Below are 20,501 nucleotides of genomic sequence, written 5' to 3'. Positions count from 1 at the left end.
TTGCAACTCCTTTTCTTTCCTCTTTCTGCTGTGGTCCTCTGTGTCAGCCACACCTGCACACTTGACTCACCCCCACACGTCAATCACTGACTCACATTCTCACAATCACTCACACAATCCCTCCCTCTGCACTCCTAGCGTGTCCATTTCTGTCCAAATGCCTTGGTTCTGTGCTCTTGCTTGTTTCAGAAGTAGTTGCCTTAGGTCTGTAGGCTTCCTACTGTCCAAAGCAGCTGAACCAACCACATGACTGAAGTGACTTTTGACCTGCTCCACTGCTCAGTAGTATTTGGACCAACTTTTTGAAGAGCTGTGATGACATGTGGAAATCCAATGAAGTGAATCCAAGACAATTCACACCACAGTGAAATTTTCAAATTAGTATCCCCCACATCCCTTTGGACAGTATTCTGTTTAGCCAACATAAGGCCTTTCTTTAATAAAAATATTGAAACTATATTTGTTAGAAGATACTCTAACTTCTTTTATGTAATGTTGAGTCCACATTCTATCTAGGAGATCACCAGTTGGTAGTTAGTTAAGTATTGTCTGCCTTACACAGGATGGTTCTCTGCATTTTGCAACAGTCCCCATCATTCTTCTTCACCCCAACTACCTGCCTCTTCACTCATATATAGTATTCTCCCTGCTCATATATGCATTTGTATTGGGCAGTTGTCTGTAACTATGACATATGGACTGTAGGGCCAAATTGAGGGAAACCCAAACCCAGAGAGATAAACTACTAACCAGTTGATGTTATAAGAAAAAGAAGGGCAACCAAGGATTCTGGGCTCTCTCAGTTTCTGTGATATGATATAAAAAGCAGATACTTTGGGAATAAGCACCCCAGTGAAGGGATTTGGGCCTAACTATTTACTAGTAGTTCACTTACCTGTTGTGAACTTTAGCGTTCGTTTCACTGTGTTGGAGATACTAGTGAAAATGCAGTGGTGAGGATGAGAGATAGTGCACACAGTAAGAGACCCAGCACAATAGGTGCTGGCTGATATACCTGCTTCCCCTCTGTTTTCTGATACATGTACAATCTCAAGTACTACAACATGCATAGTACTAACAGATATATAAATGCAGGGGACAGTGGGCACGCTTGCAATATTTGCCAAGCAATGTCAAGAATGTCCCAGATATTTTTGGGTACTCCAAAGAGTTAGATGGGCATCAGCTCCTGAAATAGTAGATGGCTTTTCGAAGTGCTTGAAATCAGGACCCAAAGCTTATCAAATGTTTATAACTCTACTCTGCTGAGAGACCAGCAAGCAGAGGCCAAGATTCTGAATTAGTGTAATGGTAGTACAAGAATGAAAGGAAGGGATGAGTATAGTTAAAAATTCTGTAGTGGCCCTGGCACAATAACCTAGTAGCTAAAGTCCTCTCCTTGCATGTGCCAAGATCCCATATAGGTACTGGTTCATGTCCCAGTTGCTCCATTTCCCATCCAGCTCTCTGCTTATGGCCTGGGAAAGCAGCAGAGGATGGCCCAAAGCATTGGGACCCTTCACCTGCTGGGGAGATATGGAGGAAGCTTCTGGTTCCTGGATTCAGATTGACTCAGCTCCGGCCTTTGTGGCCCCTTGGGGAATGAACCCAGCAGGCTAAAGATCCGTCTCTCTATATCTCCTTCTCTGTGTATATCTGTCTTTCCAACAACAACAACAAAATTTTTAAATAAATAAGAGCTCAGTAGGGATTAAAATTGATTGCTAAGCAAGAAGTGTGTGGATTGTGTACTTTATTAACTAGACTGAAGCTATGTTTCCAGGACTTACCTATCAATGCAATTCTGAGTGAGAAGTGGCCACACAGTTAAATATGATCTAGAAGGTAGAAGGGAAACAGCAGTCACTGGTGAACTGGATCCCCTGGGAACTGGCTAGCCCATAGCCTGGCTAGCTCCCATCCATGGGCTCCTTCTGCCCTTCTCAGACCTATGGTCCTGGCTTTCACTGCTAACCATCAGGCTTTAATATTATGAGTGGCAATCATGAGTTTAAATTCTTCCTTATGGTTTCTAGTTTCTCCACATCATTCCAGTCTTTTTTCACCCTTTACAAGGTATGTCCAGCTTTTGCTCCTTCTGGCCAGCCTTCCTGACCAAGGGCAACCCCAGGGCTACCACCAGGTGATTCACCAGAATTCACAAGTTGTCACTACTAACCCAGGCACCTTCCACAGATGTCAGTACCAGCTTCTTCAGCAAATGGTGAGTAGCTATGACCTAATCATTTTAGGCTTTTATTTCCCTAGTTCCTTTCATAATTGTATAAGAGTGAATGCCTTCAATAAATTTCTTCCGTAATTTGCACAATGGTCTGCTTCTCTGATGGCAGTCTTTCTGATTGCTGGGAGTAAGAGAGATGATGGAAAGATGGACTGAGTAGATGTGTAAAAAGGTCTTCAAAAATACGGAAATGCATGCTAAGAGCTTCAAAAATCTTTGCTCCAAAATAAACCTATATTTTAATTTTATTTTTCCATGACTGTTCTGAAATGCCCTCACAAATGAAGAATGTTTGAAAGGTGCTGGAGTTGTATACCTGCAGTTCCTGAAAAGACTGCTTGATGGTTCTCATAAGAATAGGAAAAAGATTGGATTAATGTAAAGAACTCAGAGCTGTAGGGACCTTCTCTTCACCTGGAGCTCACTTTCATCAAGGCCTTACCTCTAAGTCATAGATTCATCAACTCTACTCATTGACTGTTGCAAAAAAAGAATCATCTCTGAATGCCATATCTTTGGATATAGCAGATCACAAGTCTTTGTAGAAATAATGGTCCAAAGTATTTATCAGTGATCTATGTCACTATTTTTTTTGTGATACATTTAAATATTAGGGTTTTTTTTTTTTTTTTTTTTTTTTTTGAGAAGCAGAGAAACAGACAGTTCCCATCCACTGATTCACTCCTCAAATACCTACAGTGGCCAGTACTGGGCCAAACAGAAGCCAAAAGCTGGACCCAGATCTCCTATGTGAAAGGAAGGGAACCAACCACTTGAGCCATCCCTACTATCTTCCAGGTTGGGCATTATTGTGGATGAAACCTGGAGTAGAGCCGGGGGGGCGGGTGGGGTTATGAGGTATTCTGATATAGGATGCAGGTCTCTAAATCAGCACCTTAAGCAGTGTGCCACATGCTCACCCCGATAGGTTTCATTTTCTTCCTACATGCCTCTCAGTTGCAGCTCCAACAATTAAAAATGATGCAAAAGACTTGCAGAATATATAGCAGGTCACTCTGTAACCATAGAGAGACTAACCTTTATTGTGCATTTTGGAGGTACAAGATGCAATGGAAGGAAGCTCTCATTTCATTCCTATTTTTAAGGTAGGCAGATTTTCTAGGAAGAGTTTAGTGGCCCAATTTGAAATCCACAGCATGTTTTCAAGATCCATTTCAAATATACTGTGGCAGCCTTCTACTGCTCATCAACTATACTGTCTATCACATTATACCCTCCTAGGATGGGTGGGAGAGATTTGAGAAATATGCCATGAAGAGAGACACTGTGTTTTGTCTGATCCCTGATTTAGAAATGAGGCATAATTCACAACCATAGTATGTGTTTAAAGGTAGTTTTTCTGATTAGGTGTGACCCTAGAGTGTGTAAGCATTTTCCAAATGTGAATAATTTACCAGTATTGTAACTTTGTTCCTAGAGTATCAAAAAAGTTGTTTGGTCAACTGATCATTATCTGAGAATCAGCCAAATTTTTTTGGTAGGGGAATCTACAAAACCAGAGAACAAATGAGTACATTCATGTCCACTAACCTCAGAAGACTTTTGAAAGCATTTAAATGAGGTGTGAATTGAGCTGAGTTACTTATTTGGGAAAAGCAAACATCTTTGTCATCTGGCCTCTTCTCACTGCAACATCCTGTTCAGGTCCTCGTCTGTCTCTTGGACCATTGCAGGCACCTGCTAAATGGTCTCCTTCTGCCATCCTCGCTCCCTACGATTTATTGAAAACATTCTTTCCAAATGAAAACATTCATTCCAAATGAATTCTTTTAATTCATAATGTCTCTGCTCTGTTCAAATTCCTCAGTAGTTTTCTCTACTGTGCCTCATTTCTAAATCATGGATCAGACAACACGCAGTGTCTCTCTTCATGGCATATTTCTCAAATCTCTCCCTCCCATCCTAGGAGAGCATAACGTGATAGACAGTATAGCGGATGAGCAGTAGGAGGCTGCTACAGATAAAATCTACAGCCATATATAGCCAGTAGGCCCCATCTGCTATGGCTCCTGTTGGATCTCTGGTCCCACTCCTCCCCATGTACACTGACATCCTTGCTATTCCTTTTACTTGGATCACTTAATCGGCTACATGCCTATTTCAACAGTGTACAAATCTTAGCTTCTCTGTAAGGTTATCCCGACAGCCCTGTGATGTGACAAACCTCTACCAGCTCCCTGATCCTCTTTCCTCTATTTTTTCCTTTTTTTTCCACTGCAATAACTACCCAGACAGCTTGCTTATAAGCTATGTTTACTATTTACTTTCTGTATTCTCCAACTATAATATAAATATGAGAGCACTGTATACTGATGAAACCAAGGTACCTAAAACTGTGTTTGACATGTAGTAAGAGTTCAGTAGTTATGGGGCCAATCCAAATGTTTATGTCACTCAATGTGTGTAGTATAATGGGTTTTATTGTGATATATTCAGAATCAGGAAGAGTGTGCAAAATGATTAACTGAAGACATGGTCATAGAAGTTGTTGCCCATATATTTCATGCTATAATTCAGAATTATGTACTGACAGCTTTTCTATCCAGAGGAGAGGGATGTCATTCACTGCCACACCAAGATTGCAACTGCCTCATTGCTTGGACAATGATAGAAGAATCTCAATAATCAAAGAACATTTTAGAAGGAAAACTCAAGTCCAAGCATCTTAAATCAGTGACCCTTTGTACATAGCTCTTGAGGACACTGAATGACCAATGGTTCCAATGCATTCAGACTTTAATAACCATTGAAAACATCCAACATGGAAGGCACTTCAGGAGGCACTGTATGTGTCTCATTTGATCCTCCCAACAAGCCAGGAAGCAGATGATGTTCTCATTTTGCAAGAGGAAACTGAGATACAGAAATGCTGTCACCCAGAGAATCAGTGGACTGGCCTGAACCAGAGTGCTGCCTCCTACTTCTGGTTTCTTAGGTGAACACAAACACACACACACACACACACACACACACATATATATATTAATTTTTGTTGCTCATTCATTGTTATTATATGGCACTGTCATGCACTCATCCCTCCAGAAAAAAAATTCTTTGCTTTCAACATAGTTTGTGCCCTCCCCTTTATTGTACACAATACAAATAATGAGGAATACCAAGATTAATACAGATTTGCATAGTAAAACTCTATTCAGAGAAGAAAGCATCAAAGCCTACTTGGCTTAAGTTCAAGGTTGTTTTTTTTTTTTAATCTCGGAGGTGGATTTTGGATCCAATTTTGTATAAAGGCAATATTGAGAATAAGATAATAAAAAAATTTTCCAAAGAAGCTTAACTGTTTTGAAGGCACCCTTCTATGGCACTCTCAGGAAAGACTGCCGTGAAGGTGTAAACTATTTATTTATTTTTCAGTTACAAGATGTTGCTTCCTTGCCTGAAAATTCTTGTGAAATTGGATTGTGAAGTCACTTGCTTCTATGAATTACAGACAGGGAGAACTGGTTTACTCTCCAAAAACCTACACTGCACAATGCTACGTTAGGGCCAAAGTCAGGAGTCAGGAACACAATCTAGGTTTCCTACATGGGGGGCAAGAACTCAGTTACCTGCAACTTCACTACCATCTTCAGGAATCTGCATTGGCATGAAACTGAAGTCCAGAACCAAAGCCAGCAATCAAACCCAGGTACTCAGTGTGGGATGCAGACATGCTAGCCACTACACTAAATGCATCCCTCTGGATTTTATTTGGAAAGGAAGAAAAGGGTAACTAATACCACCATCATATAAGCATAAAATCACAAAGTAATCTGAGGCCTTTTACATTGGTTTTGGTTTGCTGCATAATAATTTGCTTCCCATTTGCATTTTGGACAATAGAAAGGAGTCCAGGGAACTATCCTAAGAGCAAAGAATTATTTTTTCTTAAGGAGAAGAAATGAGACTGCCAATGTCATAATTCTAAGACTTTGTGGCTAAAGATAATAACCATATATCATATCTCACAGATTCATCACCATGTGAACCTCACAGCAGACCTTCTAGAGTGAAATAGTTTCTTGCAGATTAAGCAATTTAAGTGCAGGATGAAGCAGGAGTCTTTAGTGACCTAGCCTTGCAAGTCTCACACCATCATTTCCAATCCATTTCCCTGATCGCACAGGTCATCTCTGACATGAGAATGACTTTCCAAGACTCGAATACCAGGAGTTAACAATCACTTGATAGAGTGGGTCATCTTGGAGAATGGTAACCACAACGCTCTTTTCCTGTCTCCCCAAATCCATAGTTCTTGAATAATAGCTATGCTCTCATATCACAATTAACGTGAATGTCTGTGCAGATCTCTCTGCCAAGAAGCAAGTAAGTGCTACTGTGTGGTCAGCTGCTGGGCATCCTCTAATGCAATGCTGTTCTGATATTACCTGTGTGAGGACAACATCTCCCATGACTGCCAATCACAAACCCCAGGTTGTCTTACAGTGCTGCTAACCAACCAGCTGTGAATCCTGGTTCCCAAACCCTAACCCCTCCAGTTTGATTAATTTGCTTGAATGACCCATAGAACTTAGGAAAACACTATATTTACTGCCCTGTTCTAAAGGATGTTACAAAGCAAACAGATGAGAAGAGGCATTGGAAATGGATGGAAAAGGCATGGAAGAACCCAGGAGCCACCCTTCAGGAGCCTGCCCATGTTCAACCTTCCAGGTACTCTCAAGTCCTGTCCTGTTGGAGTTTCCTGGAGACTCCATTGCATAGGCATGAGTGTGAATGGACTTGGTGGGGAAAGCCAACAAAGCCTGTCCAGAGTCTTCAGCGTCCCTTCCTTGAGGGTATGAGGCAGGCCCTCTGGATTCAGGAGGGTTTTAGAACTTCTGTATGGGTTGCTTTGGTGTGCCTTTGGGATGAAGTCATGGGTCAGTACTATAGAATATGTGTGTGTGTGTGTGTGTGTGTGTGTGTGTGTGTACATTTATTTTCCACACTAAAGGAAAAAGTTTTGAACTCAGTGACCATTTCACACATTTCACACATTTGCAAATCTCCCCATCTCCTAACGTATGCCTTAGGAAAGTGTGGTAAGAGGAAAAGCAGTAGAGCATGGTGGGGAAGCACAGAGATGATTGAGTCAGATAAAAGCTGAGCCTGAAGCCCGCATCTACCACATGTAAACTATGAGATCACAGGCAAGTTATTCAACCCTCTGTTTTCTAAAAAAGAAAAAAATCAAGTTAATAGTGATTAATTTAATACCAATCGTCATTTGGAAGTAGTGACAGTCGCCATAGTTAATAGTGCTTACATTTCAGAGAGTGAGAATTATATAAGTGATGTGTACGATGTGCTTAGCATTCTGTCTTGCAAACTCAACAAACGACAACCATTAGTACACTGTATGGCTGGCTTTTACTTTTTAAATAAAGGAATATGGCAATAGGAAGTATTTGACATGAAAGTTCTGTCTCCAATAGGACTTTCTTTGTTTTCGGGAGCTCTTTTGAGAGGCAGAAGGACAAAGCATTCCCATCTGCTGGTTCCTTTCCCAGATGCCCGTGGTAGCTGGCAGTATACAATTCTAGAGCACTCCATCCAATGAAACTCTAGGCAATACTGTATATCTTCTGTCCTTTAGGGTAGCCACTTACCACGTGTGGCCATGGAACATTTGAAATATGGCTACCACAAAGAATTGCATTTTTATTGCATTCACTGGTTTAAAAACATAAATTTAAATAGTCACATGTAGTGATTTGCTATGTATTGTTCAAGACAGACCTATAATCCTCACAGCATGCTGGGCATCCTGTTTTGACCTTCTTTCCTGCTTCTTCACAGTCATCTGTCATGCTATAAAAACTGCCATATGAGACAAAAGTTCAACCTGCAGTCAAAACACCCACATCCCACATTGAAGCCCCTGGGCCCAATTCCAAGCTCCAGTTCTGGACTTTGGGTTCCTATTACCACAGATGCTGGGAGGCAGCAGTGATCACTCAAGTAATTGGATTCCTGCCAACTACATGAGAGACCTGATTGCAAACCCGGATCCTAGCTTTGACAACAGTCCAGTCCCAGTTGTCTTGCAAACTTAGAGAATGAACCAGGGATAGGACTGCTCTCTGTGTATCTCCCTGGTGTGTGTGTTTGTGTGTGTGTATTTCAAATAAATGAAAGTTTAGAAAAAAATGGTTTTGCCAAATCAGAAGTTAATGATTATAAATTGAGCCATAAAGATGTTATAATTCCCATACTTAAGAATCTTTGACTGACTTACACTCCATACCCACAAACCAAGCATGAGAAAAAATATGATCTGACTTCTGTTGTGAAGAAAATAACTTGAGTATTAACAATATGGTGAGAGAAAGTAATTCACACGTAACTGCCCTTTGTGATGTTGTTATCAGTGGAACTCAGTGTTAGCCTACCCACTTCATTCTTACCATCCCAGCATTCTGTATCCAGATCCTCTGGCTATACTGTATTTTATCCTGTGAAAGTCCTGTGGTGTTGTACTGTCCTCCTTTTCATAAATGGGAAAACCGGATCTCAGTAAGAGTGAAAGTTTCATTAAAATCAATTACAGGAATGGTAAAGTAGAGCTGTGAACCCTGGAATATAATGGTCTCGATCCCATTTCTACAGCCACTCTGCTCTTCTTTATCATTCATTGTAATACATCTTTTACATGGCTTGTTTGGTGTTTTTATTCTTGCTGTTTTCGCTAATTATTTTTTATGACAGATAGTGAAATATCATCGCATTGGCTCATTCCCCAAGTGCCCATATCAGCCATGGCTACACAAGACTAAAGCCAGCAGCCAGAACTCAATCCAGGTTTCACATATGCATCACAGAGACATATCAGCCGCTTCCTCCAAGGGTACACTAGCAGGAAGCTGCAATCGAGGGAGTAGGGACTCAAAGCCAGGCACTCTGAATAGCATGTGGTTGTCCCAAACAGTTTTTGAGCTGCTACTCACCACTTTGGGAAGCAGAGCTTGGTCTGAAACACAGTCACTCTGATATAGGCTACAATCACCCTAAGCAACAACAGCTGAATGACTGCGCCTAATGCCTGCTCCAGTTCATCACTTTCTTACAAGAGTCCAGCTCTCGATATATTTTCATGTGTGCACAATAAAATATCAGAGCTTTAAGGGGACATACCATCAAATGATTCTAGACCAATTTTTTCATTTTCAGAGGAGGGGACTATAAAACCCCAGGAGTTTGAATAACTTGGAAATTGACAAAAAGATAAAATCACCCCTCATCAGAGGTAAGGCAGCAGAACATTCTGGACTCCTTTGTGCACGTAAGTGTTATGTTGCATTTCACAATATTCCTAAATCATTTATTCATAATTGCAAAGTGATAAACTATGGGTGGCTGCTGCTGCCATCTGTTGGTAATGGACAGAATTGATATATTTCTGCACAAGTGTTTACGGGACACTCTTAACAAGATACACTTTGCTGGTCCATATCTAGGAATGTCTTGTTGTGCATCCTAGGAACATCAGTAATTGAGGGCAGATGGAAGGAGGGAGAGAGAGAGAAGGAAGGAAAAGGGATGGAAACAAGGAAGGAGGGAGAGAGGAAGGAAAAGAGGGAGGAGAGAGTAGGTATGTGGAGCCAGATATAACTGGCTGTGCCTCTTCAAGAAGTATGATAATTTTTATCCTTGGGTTTTCATTTGTAAAATGAAGGTAACATCAATTTCATAAGTATGTAACAACTTAGTAACAAAGGCACGAGAGATTATATGTATGTTGTTCAAAATTTCACTGACCTAGACACAGGTGTTTTATTCCTTGCTCATATCACAAACCAATGTAGAGCCTCCTGAACACCAGGCAGCTCTCTCCATCTTAGGGCTCTTGAAGATGAAACTAAGCTCATTTCACCCTAGGGATCCACCATCTTCAACTTGGACTTTTAAGGTCACCATGAAGCCCAGATTCATCAAAAAGCGTTGGGGGGGGGCGGGGAGAGGAACTGCCGCTCCCTCTGCCTGACTTGCTCTTCCCCAAGGTGTCTGTAGAGCTTGCCCTCTCAGTGCCTACAGATCTTTGCTCAGTAACACTTGCTGACATGATTTAAACCTATCATTATCCACTGCTCCTCCACTCTGGCAAAACCTCATCTACTTCATGTGCTTTTATTCTCTTGAAAAAATCTTTTTCTTTCTAACATCTTGTGGTGGGCATTTGATACAGTGGTTAAACATCACTTGAGATGCCCACATTGTAGTGCATGGGTTCAAATCCTTGTTCCACTCCTGATTGCACCTTGCAGCCAATGATGGGAAATTCAGATTGTCTGGGTCTTTGACTTTGGCCTTGCCTAGCCTTGTGGTGGGCATTTAGGAAATGAAGTTGAAGATGGAAGATTCCTCTGCTTTTCAAGTAATACTTCTTTTTCAAATTTTAATCTCTAACTATACTATATAATTAACACATCTACTTAACTATTTCAATAGTAAATGACATGTATGGTGAAAAAAAAATTAAAAAGACAAATAAGAGACCATGAAGAAGACTTGCAAAGGAGTTTTTTTTTTTCTTAATGGCCAAGCATGGAAGCTGCATACATTGCTTCTACATCCATTCTGTTGGCCAGAATCCAGTACCACGCTTGCATCTAACTGGTAGAGAACCTGGATAACGTTGTTTCTGGGAGTCTCTGACACCCGTGCCAATTAGTCAATTCTTTTAAAGTAATTATCTTAGCTTCTGCCTCACAGTAAGTGATCAAAAATGGGTCCAGCAGTGTGGCACAACAGGTTCAGTGACCACTTGCAATACCAGCAGTCCATATCAGAGTGCTGGCTTAAGACCAAGTTGTTCCACTTTTGAATCGGCTTCCTTTTGATGATTCCAAAAAACAGCAGAAAACAGCCCAAGTACTTGGGTTCCTGCCACCTGTATAGGGTACACCAAAATGAAGTTCCTGGCTCCTGACTATATCCTGGCCCAGCCATGCTGAGCCCATTTAGGAAGTGAAACAGCAAAGATTCATTCTCTCTCTCTCTCTCTCTTTCCCTCCCTCTTTCCTTCTGCCCATCTGCCCTCCCTCTGTGTGTCACTCTTTTGAATGAATACATAAATCTTTAAAAATTGTTTATTAACCACAATTCTCAATAATGGGCACACAAACAGTGCTACAATGCAGTTGCACATTCTTCTATATACATTATGCAATACTATTTGCATTTTTCTCAGCTTTTAGTATGACACACATGAAACTAAAAGGCAATGTGGTGTGGTGAAAATTACATGGTCTTGGAGTTGTGGCTTCTAATCCTGTGTGATCTGGGACAAATCACTCAGAAAATCTGAACCCCAGTTTCCTTATCTAGATAAGGAGATATCTGTGCAGTCTTCCCTCATCCTCCTCTCCCCAGCTGCAAAGATATTTGTAGGGGCCAGAATTGTGGCATAGTGTGTGATTCGAGTTCCTATTGCCTCGTTTCTGATCCAACTCCCTGGTAATGGTCTGAGAAAGCAATGAAAGATGGCCCAAGTTGTGGCTAGCCAGGTTGTGAATCTCTGTCACCCTCTCCGTGCATAACTCTGACTTTCAAATAAATAAGTAGATCTTTAAAGCTATTTGCGAAGCAATGCAAAAAAACCACAAAGTGATTCTTAAAGCAGACAAATGATGGAACAGAAATCTTGGATGGAATTGATGAGGAAAATCTCTAAGAAAATCAACTTCCAGTCCATTCTTGGAGGGCATGATGGTCCAGAGTGACAGGCATGAGGTATAAAATGCTAAGCAAGGATGCCGTGAAGAGGAAAATAAACACAAGGAGTTTGGAGGAGGGATCGTGGTAGAAAGAAAAACCCACCTAAAAAAAGCTTTAGGATCACATTAATTCAAAGGAATGTCAGTAGGAAGCCAATTATGAGCACTATGAAAATATCCTAGTCATTTTTAGAAAAAATATGGTTAAACTATGGCACTTGGCATGACACTGCATTTTATTAAAGGGATACACTGTTTTTAAGATTCATTTTTTATCTTAAAGGCAAATTTGCAGGGGGAAGGGAAGAGAGATCTTCCATCCACTGGTTCACTCCCCAAATGGCAACAATAGTCAGAACTGAGGTGATCTGAAGCCAGCAGTCAGGAGATTCTTCCTGGTGTCCTATGTGAGCACAGAGGCCCAAGGACTTGGGCCATCCTCCACTGCTTTCCTGATCTCATAAGTAGGGACCTGGATTGAGAGTAAAACAGGTGGGACTGGAACCGGCACCCAAATGGATTTCTGGCACCGGCAAGCAGAGAATTAGCTTATTGAGCCACTGTGCCAACCCCCAATTGCTACACTTAATGTCTTCTAGTTGCACTTAAAAAAAAATCTTCCAAACAGTGAAGTTGTCTGAATTCTATACCCATTTCAAGGAAAAAGAATGAGTTTTGTGTGGTAATGGAGAAAAGATTAAGCTGTGGGAAGAATCAAATAACCCACATTGAAATAGAGTCCTCATTTCTCTGATTTGTTTTATTTTTTAAACAGAGGATGGATATGTAAGTAAGGCATGAGTCAGAGGCAAATTCAGAAAGTACCTAGAAACCTTTAGCATTTGAAGCATGCTAGCCAGTTTCATGGGGGGTGAAATGTGGTTTCAAGAAGACAAACTGAAAATAGAACTTGTTTGTTTAGATTTTGCCATTCTCTGGGAGAGTTACAAGGATATTCAGTGAACTCTAGGGAGAGGAATGTCTTCTTGGGAACTGCTGTTGAGAGGTATGTTTGGAGAGAATATTGTTCTGGATTGGAGGGTTACTGTTATTCTCTGGACCAAGTCTGGAAAGGCAGTGTGTTGAATTCCCAGTCCTCAAACCGGGTCCCCAGGAAAGGTCTCTGTTTTTCCCTTGAACATCTACAGAGCTCTGAATCATTTCATAGGAAAGCAACTGGGTGACTCCATAGGCTTGCCTTTAATCCTAGTACACCCTTAGGAGGCAGTATCTTGGTGTGGGGTTTTTTGTTTGGGTTTTTTAAAAGATGTATTAATTTATTTGAAAGGCAGAGTTACAGAGTATGAAAAAAAGGAGAGACAGAAGGAGATATCATCCATCCGCTGGTTCACTCCCCAAAAGGCCACAACAGCCAGCTGAGCCAGACTAAAGCCAGGACCCCAGAGCTTCTTCTGGGTCTCCCATGTGAGTGTAAGGACCCAAGCCCATCAGCAGGGAGCTGGATCAGAACTGAAGCATCCAGGAATCAATCCAGTGCTCATATGGGATTCTGTTACTGCAGGCAGCAGCTTAATGTGTGGTGCCACAGCACAAACCCTATGGTTTGTTTTTAAGAAAAGGTTTCATTTCAGATTGATGATTATTTATTATTTGTTATATGTTAGTTTATTTATACACATGAAACTACTAAATTACCCCATGATCATGGTATGTACCAATTCTTTTCTGGGTATCAGACTTGGGTTTTCTTCTCTGCGAGATACAGGGACTTGGTTATCTAATCTCCAAGGTCTCTTTCTGATCCTGAATGATATTTCTGATTCCAAAACTAACTTTCTGGTGTAGTAATGTGAAGCTTCAAGTTTTCCTTTAACACTGTTTTAAATGTCTAAGACTCTTAAGATAAAGGAAAGCATCAGCAAACCACCGTGTGCCGGCTGAAGGAAGAACCCTCCGATCAGTACAACACCACTTCAGTAGATTATTAAGCAGAGCTGCTACCCTCCTGCCCCAACAGAGGGAAGGCGGGCACTGCCGTTCATCCCTGTACACTTCTTAGAAGCACCAGTGTTTCCTTGTGGCTTTACAACAGATCTGTGACTCTGTGCTCTTCCATTTTGGCAATATAAAGAGAGCTTCAAAAAGCTCATTTGAAAATGTAATTAATTAAGGTCTTGGCACAGTAGCCTAGTGGCTAGACTCCTCACCTGGCATATGCCAAAATCCCATATGGGCACTGGTTCATGTGGTCTGGTAACGGTCAAAGCCTTGGGACCCTGCATGCATGTGGGAATCCTGGAAGCTTTTTTAAAAAATGTATGAATTAAAAAGCAAGTTTAGGGCCTGGCACAATTCATTTATTTAAGAATAAATAAATCTTTAAAATATTAAAATATTTAAAAATATTTTAAAAATTTTAAAGTTATTGATTCTTATTGTAAAGTCAGATATACAGAGAGGAGGAGAGACAGAAAGGAAGATCTTCTGTCCAATGATTCAATCCCCAAGTGACCTCAATGGCCAGAACTGTGCTGATCCAAAGTCAGGAGCCAGGAACTTCGTCCAGGTCTCCCATGCGGATGCATGGTCCCAAGGCTTTGGGCCGTCCTCGACTGCTTTCCAGGCCACAAGCAGGGGGCTGGATGGAAAACAGGGCTGCTGGGGTTAGAATCGGCACCCATATGGAATTCTGGCACATTCAAGGCAAGGACTTTAGCTGCTAGACTACCACACTGAACTCAAATAAATCTTTTTTTTTTAAGATAAGTTTATTTTGGTGCAAAAAATGGAATCAATGCATTGCTTTTTGATAATGTATATTTTCCATGTTTTTGAAAATGTCTTATAGTTTATTTACTATATATTGTTTTATTTAAGATTTATTTTTGTTGTAAAGGCAGGTAGATTTACGGAAAGAAAAAGAGACAAAGAGAAAGATCTTCCAGCCCCTGGTTCACTCTGCAAATGACCACAACATCTGGAGCTGAGCTGATCCATAGCCAGAAGCCAGGAGCAGCTTCTTCTTTTTTTTTTTTTTTATTACATTGCATTATGTGACACAGTTTTATAGGTACTGCAGGTCTGCCATGCAGGTGCAGAGTCCCAAGCCTTTGGTCTATCCTCTACTGCTTTCCCAGGCCATAAGCAGGGAGCTGGATGGGAAATGGAGCAGTCATGAAATGAAATTGTGCCCCATGGGATCTCAGCACATGCAAGCCAAGGATTTAACCATAGAGCATTATCTAGGTCCTATTTGCTACATATTCTTATTTGTCATCCCATTAGTGATCTTCCATCTGCTGGTACACTTCCCAAATGGTTGCAGTGACTGAAGCTGGGTCAAGGCAAAGCCAGGAACCAGCAGCTTCATTCAGGTCTCGTATGTGGTCATAGAGGCCCAAGCACTTGGGCCATCCTCCATTGATTTCCCAGGCACATTAACAGAAAGCTGGATCAGAAGTGGAACAGCCAGGACTCAAACTGGTGCCCACATAGGATGAGATGCTGATGTCATAGGCAGCAATATTACCCGCTATGCTATAGCTTCCCACATGAATATTTTTACATGAATTCTATTCTCTTTCAGTTGACAACCTCCTCTAAAGAAGGTTCACAGCTGGATGTTTGGCTCAGTAGTTAGGCAGCTATTTGAGACATCCATATCTAGATTGGATTATCTGGGTTCAAGTCCTAGCTCTGCTTTTCATTATAGCTTCCTTTTAATATATACCCTAAAAAGTAGCATGCTAGCTCAAGTACTTGAATTCCTACCACACATATGGGAGACCTAGAATAATATTCTAGGCTCCTAGATTTGGCCTGGTTCAGCCCCAGCTGCTGTTGCAAGCTTTTTAGAAATTAAATAATGATGAAATAATAAGGGAAAATCAATCTCCTTTCTCTCTCTCTGTCTCTTTATTAGCAACCCTTTGCATTTCAAATAAATAGAAAGAAAGATGGAATTCTGAATGGAGCAATTTTATCACAATGTCCAGGACACAGTATGTGAAAGTTATGTGATAATAAGAGCTAGAAAATATCATAGAAGTTTACTGTTGGGAGAGATTAGAGCAGCACCATTCAATAAGGTTACCATTTGCCACATATGTGTATTTAAATAATAAGAATTAAATTAAATCTAAGATTCAATACCTAACTCATACAAGTGCTTGGTAGGCCCATGTGGCTCCTGACTAGCATGTTGGATGCACAGACAGAATATTTCAACCACTACACAAATTTCTGTGGGATGGTACTACTCCCAAATCTCCCCCAACCTGGGAATTTCATGATACTTTTCTGAGCAATCAATCAGTCACAGAATCATATTTGTGAGAGATGTCTGAAAACTTGGGAGTCAGTTAACACACTCTTCTATGTGGGATGATTCAAATCTTTCTGCTCGCATTGAATTACTCACCTTGTAAAGTGGCCCATTCCCACGTTTGGAGAAATTTACACTAGTGAGTTATTCCTTCAATTGGGTCAAAATCTACACTCATATGATTTCTGCTCTTGTCATATGTGTACATAGGACAAGCATCACAAGTATACCATCTGGAACCTCCTCAGAGTGTCCAGGCTGGTTACTGTGTCTCCGCTTCCACTCCTCCTTCTCACTGACCTGTGCACAGGTTAGGAGGTTGAGGTGATTCCATGATACCACAAAGGTCAAAAACAGACATTCCTGTTGATGTGTTCCATTCAAGACTTCTTGTGCCAGAGTTTAACAACTGATTCATTATTTTAAAGAAAACCTGCAGGTGCCAGCATCCCTTATCAGCACTGGTTCAAGTTCTGAATGCTTCATTTCTGATCTGGTTTCCTGCTAATGTGCCTGGAAAGGAACAGAAGGTGCCACAGTTGCTTGGGCTTGAACTCATCTGGGAGACCCCAATTCAGCTTCAGGTTCCTGGCTTCAGACCAGCACAGCTGTGGCCACTGCAGCCATTTGGGGGATGAACCAGTGGGTGCAAGATCCATCTCTCTCTCTCTCTCTCTCTCTCTCTCTCTCTCTCTCTCTCTGCCTGTAACTCTGCCTTTCAGATAAATAAAACAAGATCTTTTAAAAAAATATGTGTACATCAGTTTATGGAGGTGAAGTTCTTGGGCTTTACTTTCTGTTTTTGTTGTTGTTCTCTCATTACTTTATTCTGTTCTTGCGCTGCATGCTTCCTACAAGTGTCTAGGCTGTTCCTTCCTGGAGCATTAACAAAGATTACTCAGCTTCTGCATAAATGGTTCAGAACATGAAAGAGTTGCCCTCATTCCTACCCCCGAATAACCCCAAATGCCAATGATAGAAATCACCAAATGGCTTGCTCTAATTGACAGTTCAAAAGCAGTTGAGTAAAAGAGGGAACTAGAAGTACTGAAGATCAACAAAGTTCTTCCAGATGATGTCTAGAAGAGAGGAAGCTCTTAACGGATTCAGGAAGAAAGTGCGTCTACCTCTCCACATGGCCAGTGGAGGTGTCCCAGGTGAGAAATTGTGTTAAGTGCTAGTTGTGGCTCCAGGACTGTTCAACAAATGTTCTTTGAAGTGGGAAGTCTTTGTTGGGACAACAAGGGTGACTGAAACATGTACTCAGTCTTGGGAATATATAATATGATGTTGTCCCAGCCATCAAGGTCTTCACTGTTCAGAGTTGATAAGGATGTGGAAATAACTACAAGACATTGTGTTGACTATGATAGCAAAAGCATGTGTGGACTGCAGTGATGCCAACTGACTATGCAAAGGGAAGAGGAAGAGGCAATGCAGGATGAGTAGGAAATTATTAGAGGTTTTGAACAAAAAGAACAGTGAATGCAAATGCAAAGAGGCTTAAAATGAATGAAACAGGAGAATGTGAGTAGTTCAATTTGGCTGAAATAAGAACAATAACAAAATGACAATGACAAATCTAAAATGGCTGGGCAAGATCCATCTGTAAATGGCATTGTGGGGTGAACCAATGAGTGTAGAATCTGCCTAGTAACCAGTAAGAGGACCAGGAAGATGAGAATGATTTCATTTGATTTTGCATCCTTTGTGAAGGAAAACTTGTATAATTAAATGATTGTTTACTTTTTATGGGTTAATAGTGTATTTATAATAAGAACTTTCATTGCCTACTTATCTCATTGTGAAATAGAATTAACCATTTATATTCTGTTTCTTGCACATAATTGGTCACTGAATAGAGTTAGGCATACATCAAAGAAATAAACAGATTTGTTTGAAATCAAAATCCCAGATTTGATAAGCTGATAATAACTATAGATTTCTATTCTCTGAAAATATAGATACAATGGTAGGCATTTGATGCAGCGTTAAAATGTTGCTTAGGATGTCTGCATCTCCTATCAAATCTACTCCACTTCTGATTTAGCTTCCTGTTAATGTGAACTTTGGGAGAAAATGGATAAGTATCTCATGTACTTGGATCCCTACCATCAACTTGGATGGAGTTCTGGTCTTCTGAATTTGGCCTGGTCCAACCTGACCATTACAGGGAGTGAAAGAGCATATTAAAGATCTCATTCTGCCTGACTCTCTGACTTTAAAAATAAAATGAGAATAAATAAATAATTTAAAAAACATATATAATATATTGTATATAATTAGTGGAACTCTTTAACACATTCCTAAATTCAGAGATTGTGTAGACATTCAAATGACAGTTTTGTTTTGACACTTTTGGTTTTTTTTTTAACAAGGAAATTATGTACAGTGTCTGTGGGATTCACCTAAAGCCCCACATTGAGGTCAAAATAATGAATGCAAAAGTTGTATTTGGTACTGATACTGTGGCTCAAAAGGCGAATTCTCCACCTTCAACTGCCAGCATCTTGTATGGGTGGCAGTTTGTGTCCTAGCTGCTTTACTTCCCATCCAGCTCCCTGCTTATGGCCTGGGAAAGCAGTGGCAGGTGGACCAAAGCCTTGGGACCCTGCACCTGCATGGGAGACTCAGAGGAAGTTCCTGGCTCCTGGCTTCAGATTGGCTCAGGTCCGGCTCTTGTGGCCATTTGGGAAGTGAATCAACAGATGGGCAATCTTTCCCTCTATGTCTCTCCTTCTCTCTGTAAATCTACCTTTCCAATAAAAATAAATGAATCTTAAAAAAAAAAAACATTTTAAAGTATGAGATCATTTCCCAAATGCAATGTGAAACACTGAGTTATCTTCAAGTCTTCCTGATTGAAAGAAATCTATGACAAAGTGGAGTGTGCCATATTTAATCTAGGTCAGTAAACTGTTTTAGGATACCAAAATAGGAAGTAAAAGGGAATAATCTTATAATCTAAGTAGAAACAGTGATTCCAGCAAATGTCAGATTTTTTAAATGGCTTCTACTGCTGCCACTGTAAATGCTGAAATAAGTGTATACTTAAAGACATCTCATTTTATGGCTTGCCAACTCTATCGATTTCTTGACCTAAAAGACCCTGAAGTTGATCCTTTCACACATGGAATGGAAATAAAATATTTTGGAAACATATTCACTGTGCTTTCTTATTTAACACTGGGGAGGTGGAGAGTAGGCTGGAACTTTTTGAGAAGGAAAGGAAAAAAAAAATGCGTTGTTAGCATCTGTAAAACCAAATCAAAACAGGAATTTGTTGTTGAAGCATTAAGACTCAGTTTCAATGAAAACTAAAACAATTTTTCTAAACACTGTGCTATGTTGCTTACATCAGAAGAAACTGGACTGTAACTTGATCCTGAAGTTTGGAGTGAGAAAAGGAGAGTTAATTACGAAGTGGGAGGACTGTGGAAAGAAGTTGTGAAAGGGTGTGAGTGGAGCAAGCAAGGAGCCACCAAGTCTTAACCTCCTCCCCTGGGCCAGGTCCCAGAGAGGTCCCATGTGCTTGGCAAGCTAAGCACCCCTGCCCTGTATGGGATCATGGGCAAAAACAGTCTTGCATTGTCCTCCTGAGCTACTGAGCAGCAAGGTAGATACTGAGCCAGCCCTCTTGGGCTGCCCCTGGTACAATCAGCACAGTGCTCACAAGTTCCTGCTGGCACCCTGAGGGCTGCTAAAGGAAACTGGTGGCATTGGCTGTCCATTTTGGTAGAAACACCCAAACTGAGAGCAAAGAGTTCTTGAAGCCAAGTTGCAGCCAACTTTCAGGAGGCTAAGTGGCCAGAGAGAAGCCATGTGATCAGACCACCCTGAGACAGCACAGACCAGAGAGACCACTGGCCTACACCTGGGGAGCAGGCAGCAGCGACACAGCCCTGGAGCAAGCCAGATAGCCAGATCTCGGAAGACACCAGCCAGTTCACAACCAGGGATGCCCTGACTGCCCCTCATGGGCTCACCAGATCCCTTCTCTCCCATAACCCCAAAAGGACAGGATTCTGGAGGTCAGAGCATTTACTCAAGAACTGAATCCCACAAAAACCCTTTAAATGGGCCCTGATACAAGGTTTAATATTATATTTAAATAGATTGAAACTTAAACCAAAAAGATACTCTTTAAATAGTCAACTTTTCACTGCTATATTTAAGTGCTCCTCCTCCCCCTGCCTTCATATAGGTTGATGACTCTAGGAGGACGAAATCTGCAGCA

At 41.0% G+C, this 20,501-nt stretch overlaps 1 long non-coding RNA gene across 1 annotated transcript in view; it reads left to right on the top strand.

Annotated features, from left to right (window-relative positions):
- LOC131480809 (uncharacterized) overlaps positions 1–20,501 on the top strand; it is a 53,833-nt gene that overhangs the window by 32,315 nt on the left and 1,017 nt on the right. The window contains exons 9-11 of the long non-coding RNA XR_009245836.1: positions 2,077–2,224; positions 9,434–9,509; positions 17,337–17,421. This is a non-coding gene — a long non-coding RNA (uncharacterized LOC131480809). The remainder of the gene's footprint in view (positions 1–2,076; positions 2,225–9,433; positions 9,510–17,336; positions 17,422–20,501) is intronic.

This window comes from Ochotona princeps, chromosome 7 (genome assembly GCF_030435755.1).
Source record: "Ochotona princeps isolate mOchPri1 chromosome 7, mOchPri1.hap1, whole genome shotgun sequence".
Classification (NCBI taxonomy): domain Eukaryota; kingdom Metazoa; phylum Chordata; class Mammalia; order Lagomorpha; family Ochotonidae; genus Ochotona; species Ochotona princeps.
The sequence above is the reverse complement of the archived record's forward strand: the minus strand, read 5'-3'. Positions and strand labels throughout refer to the sequence as shown.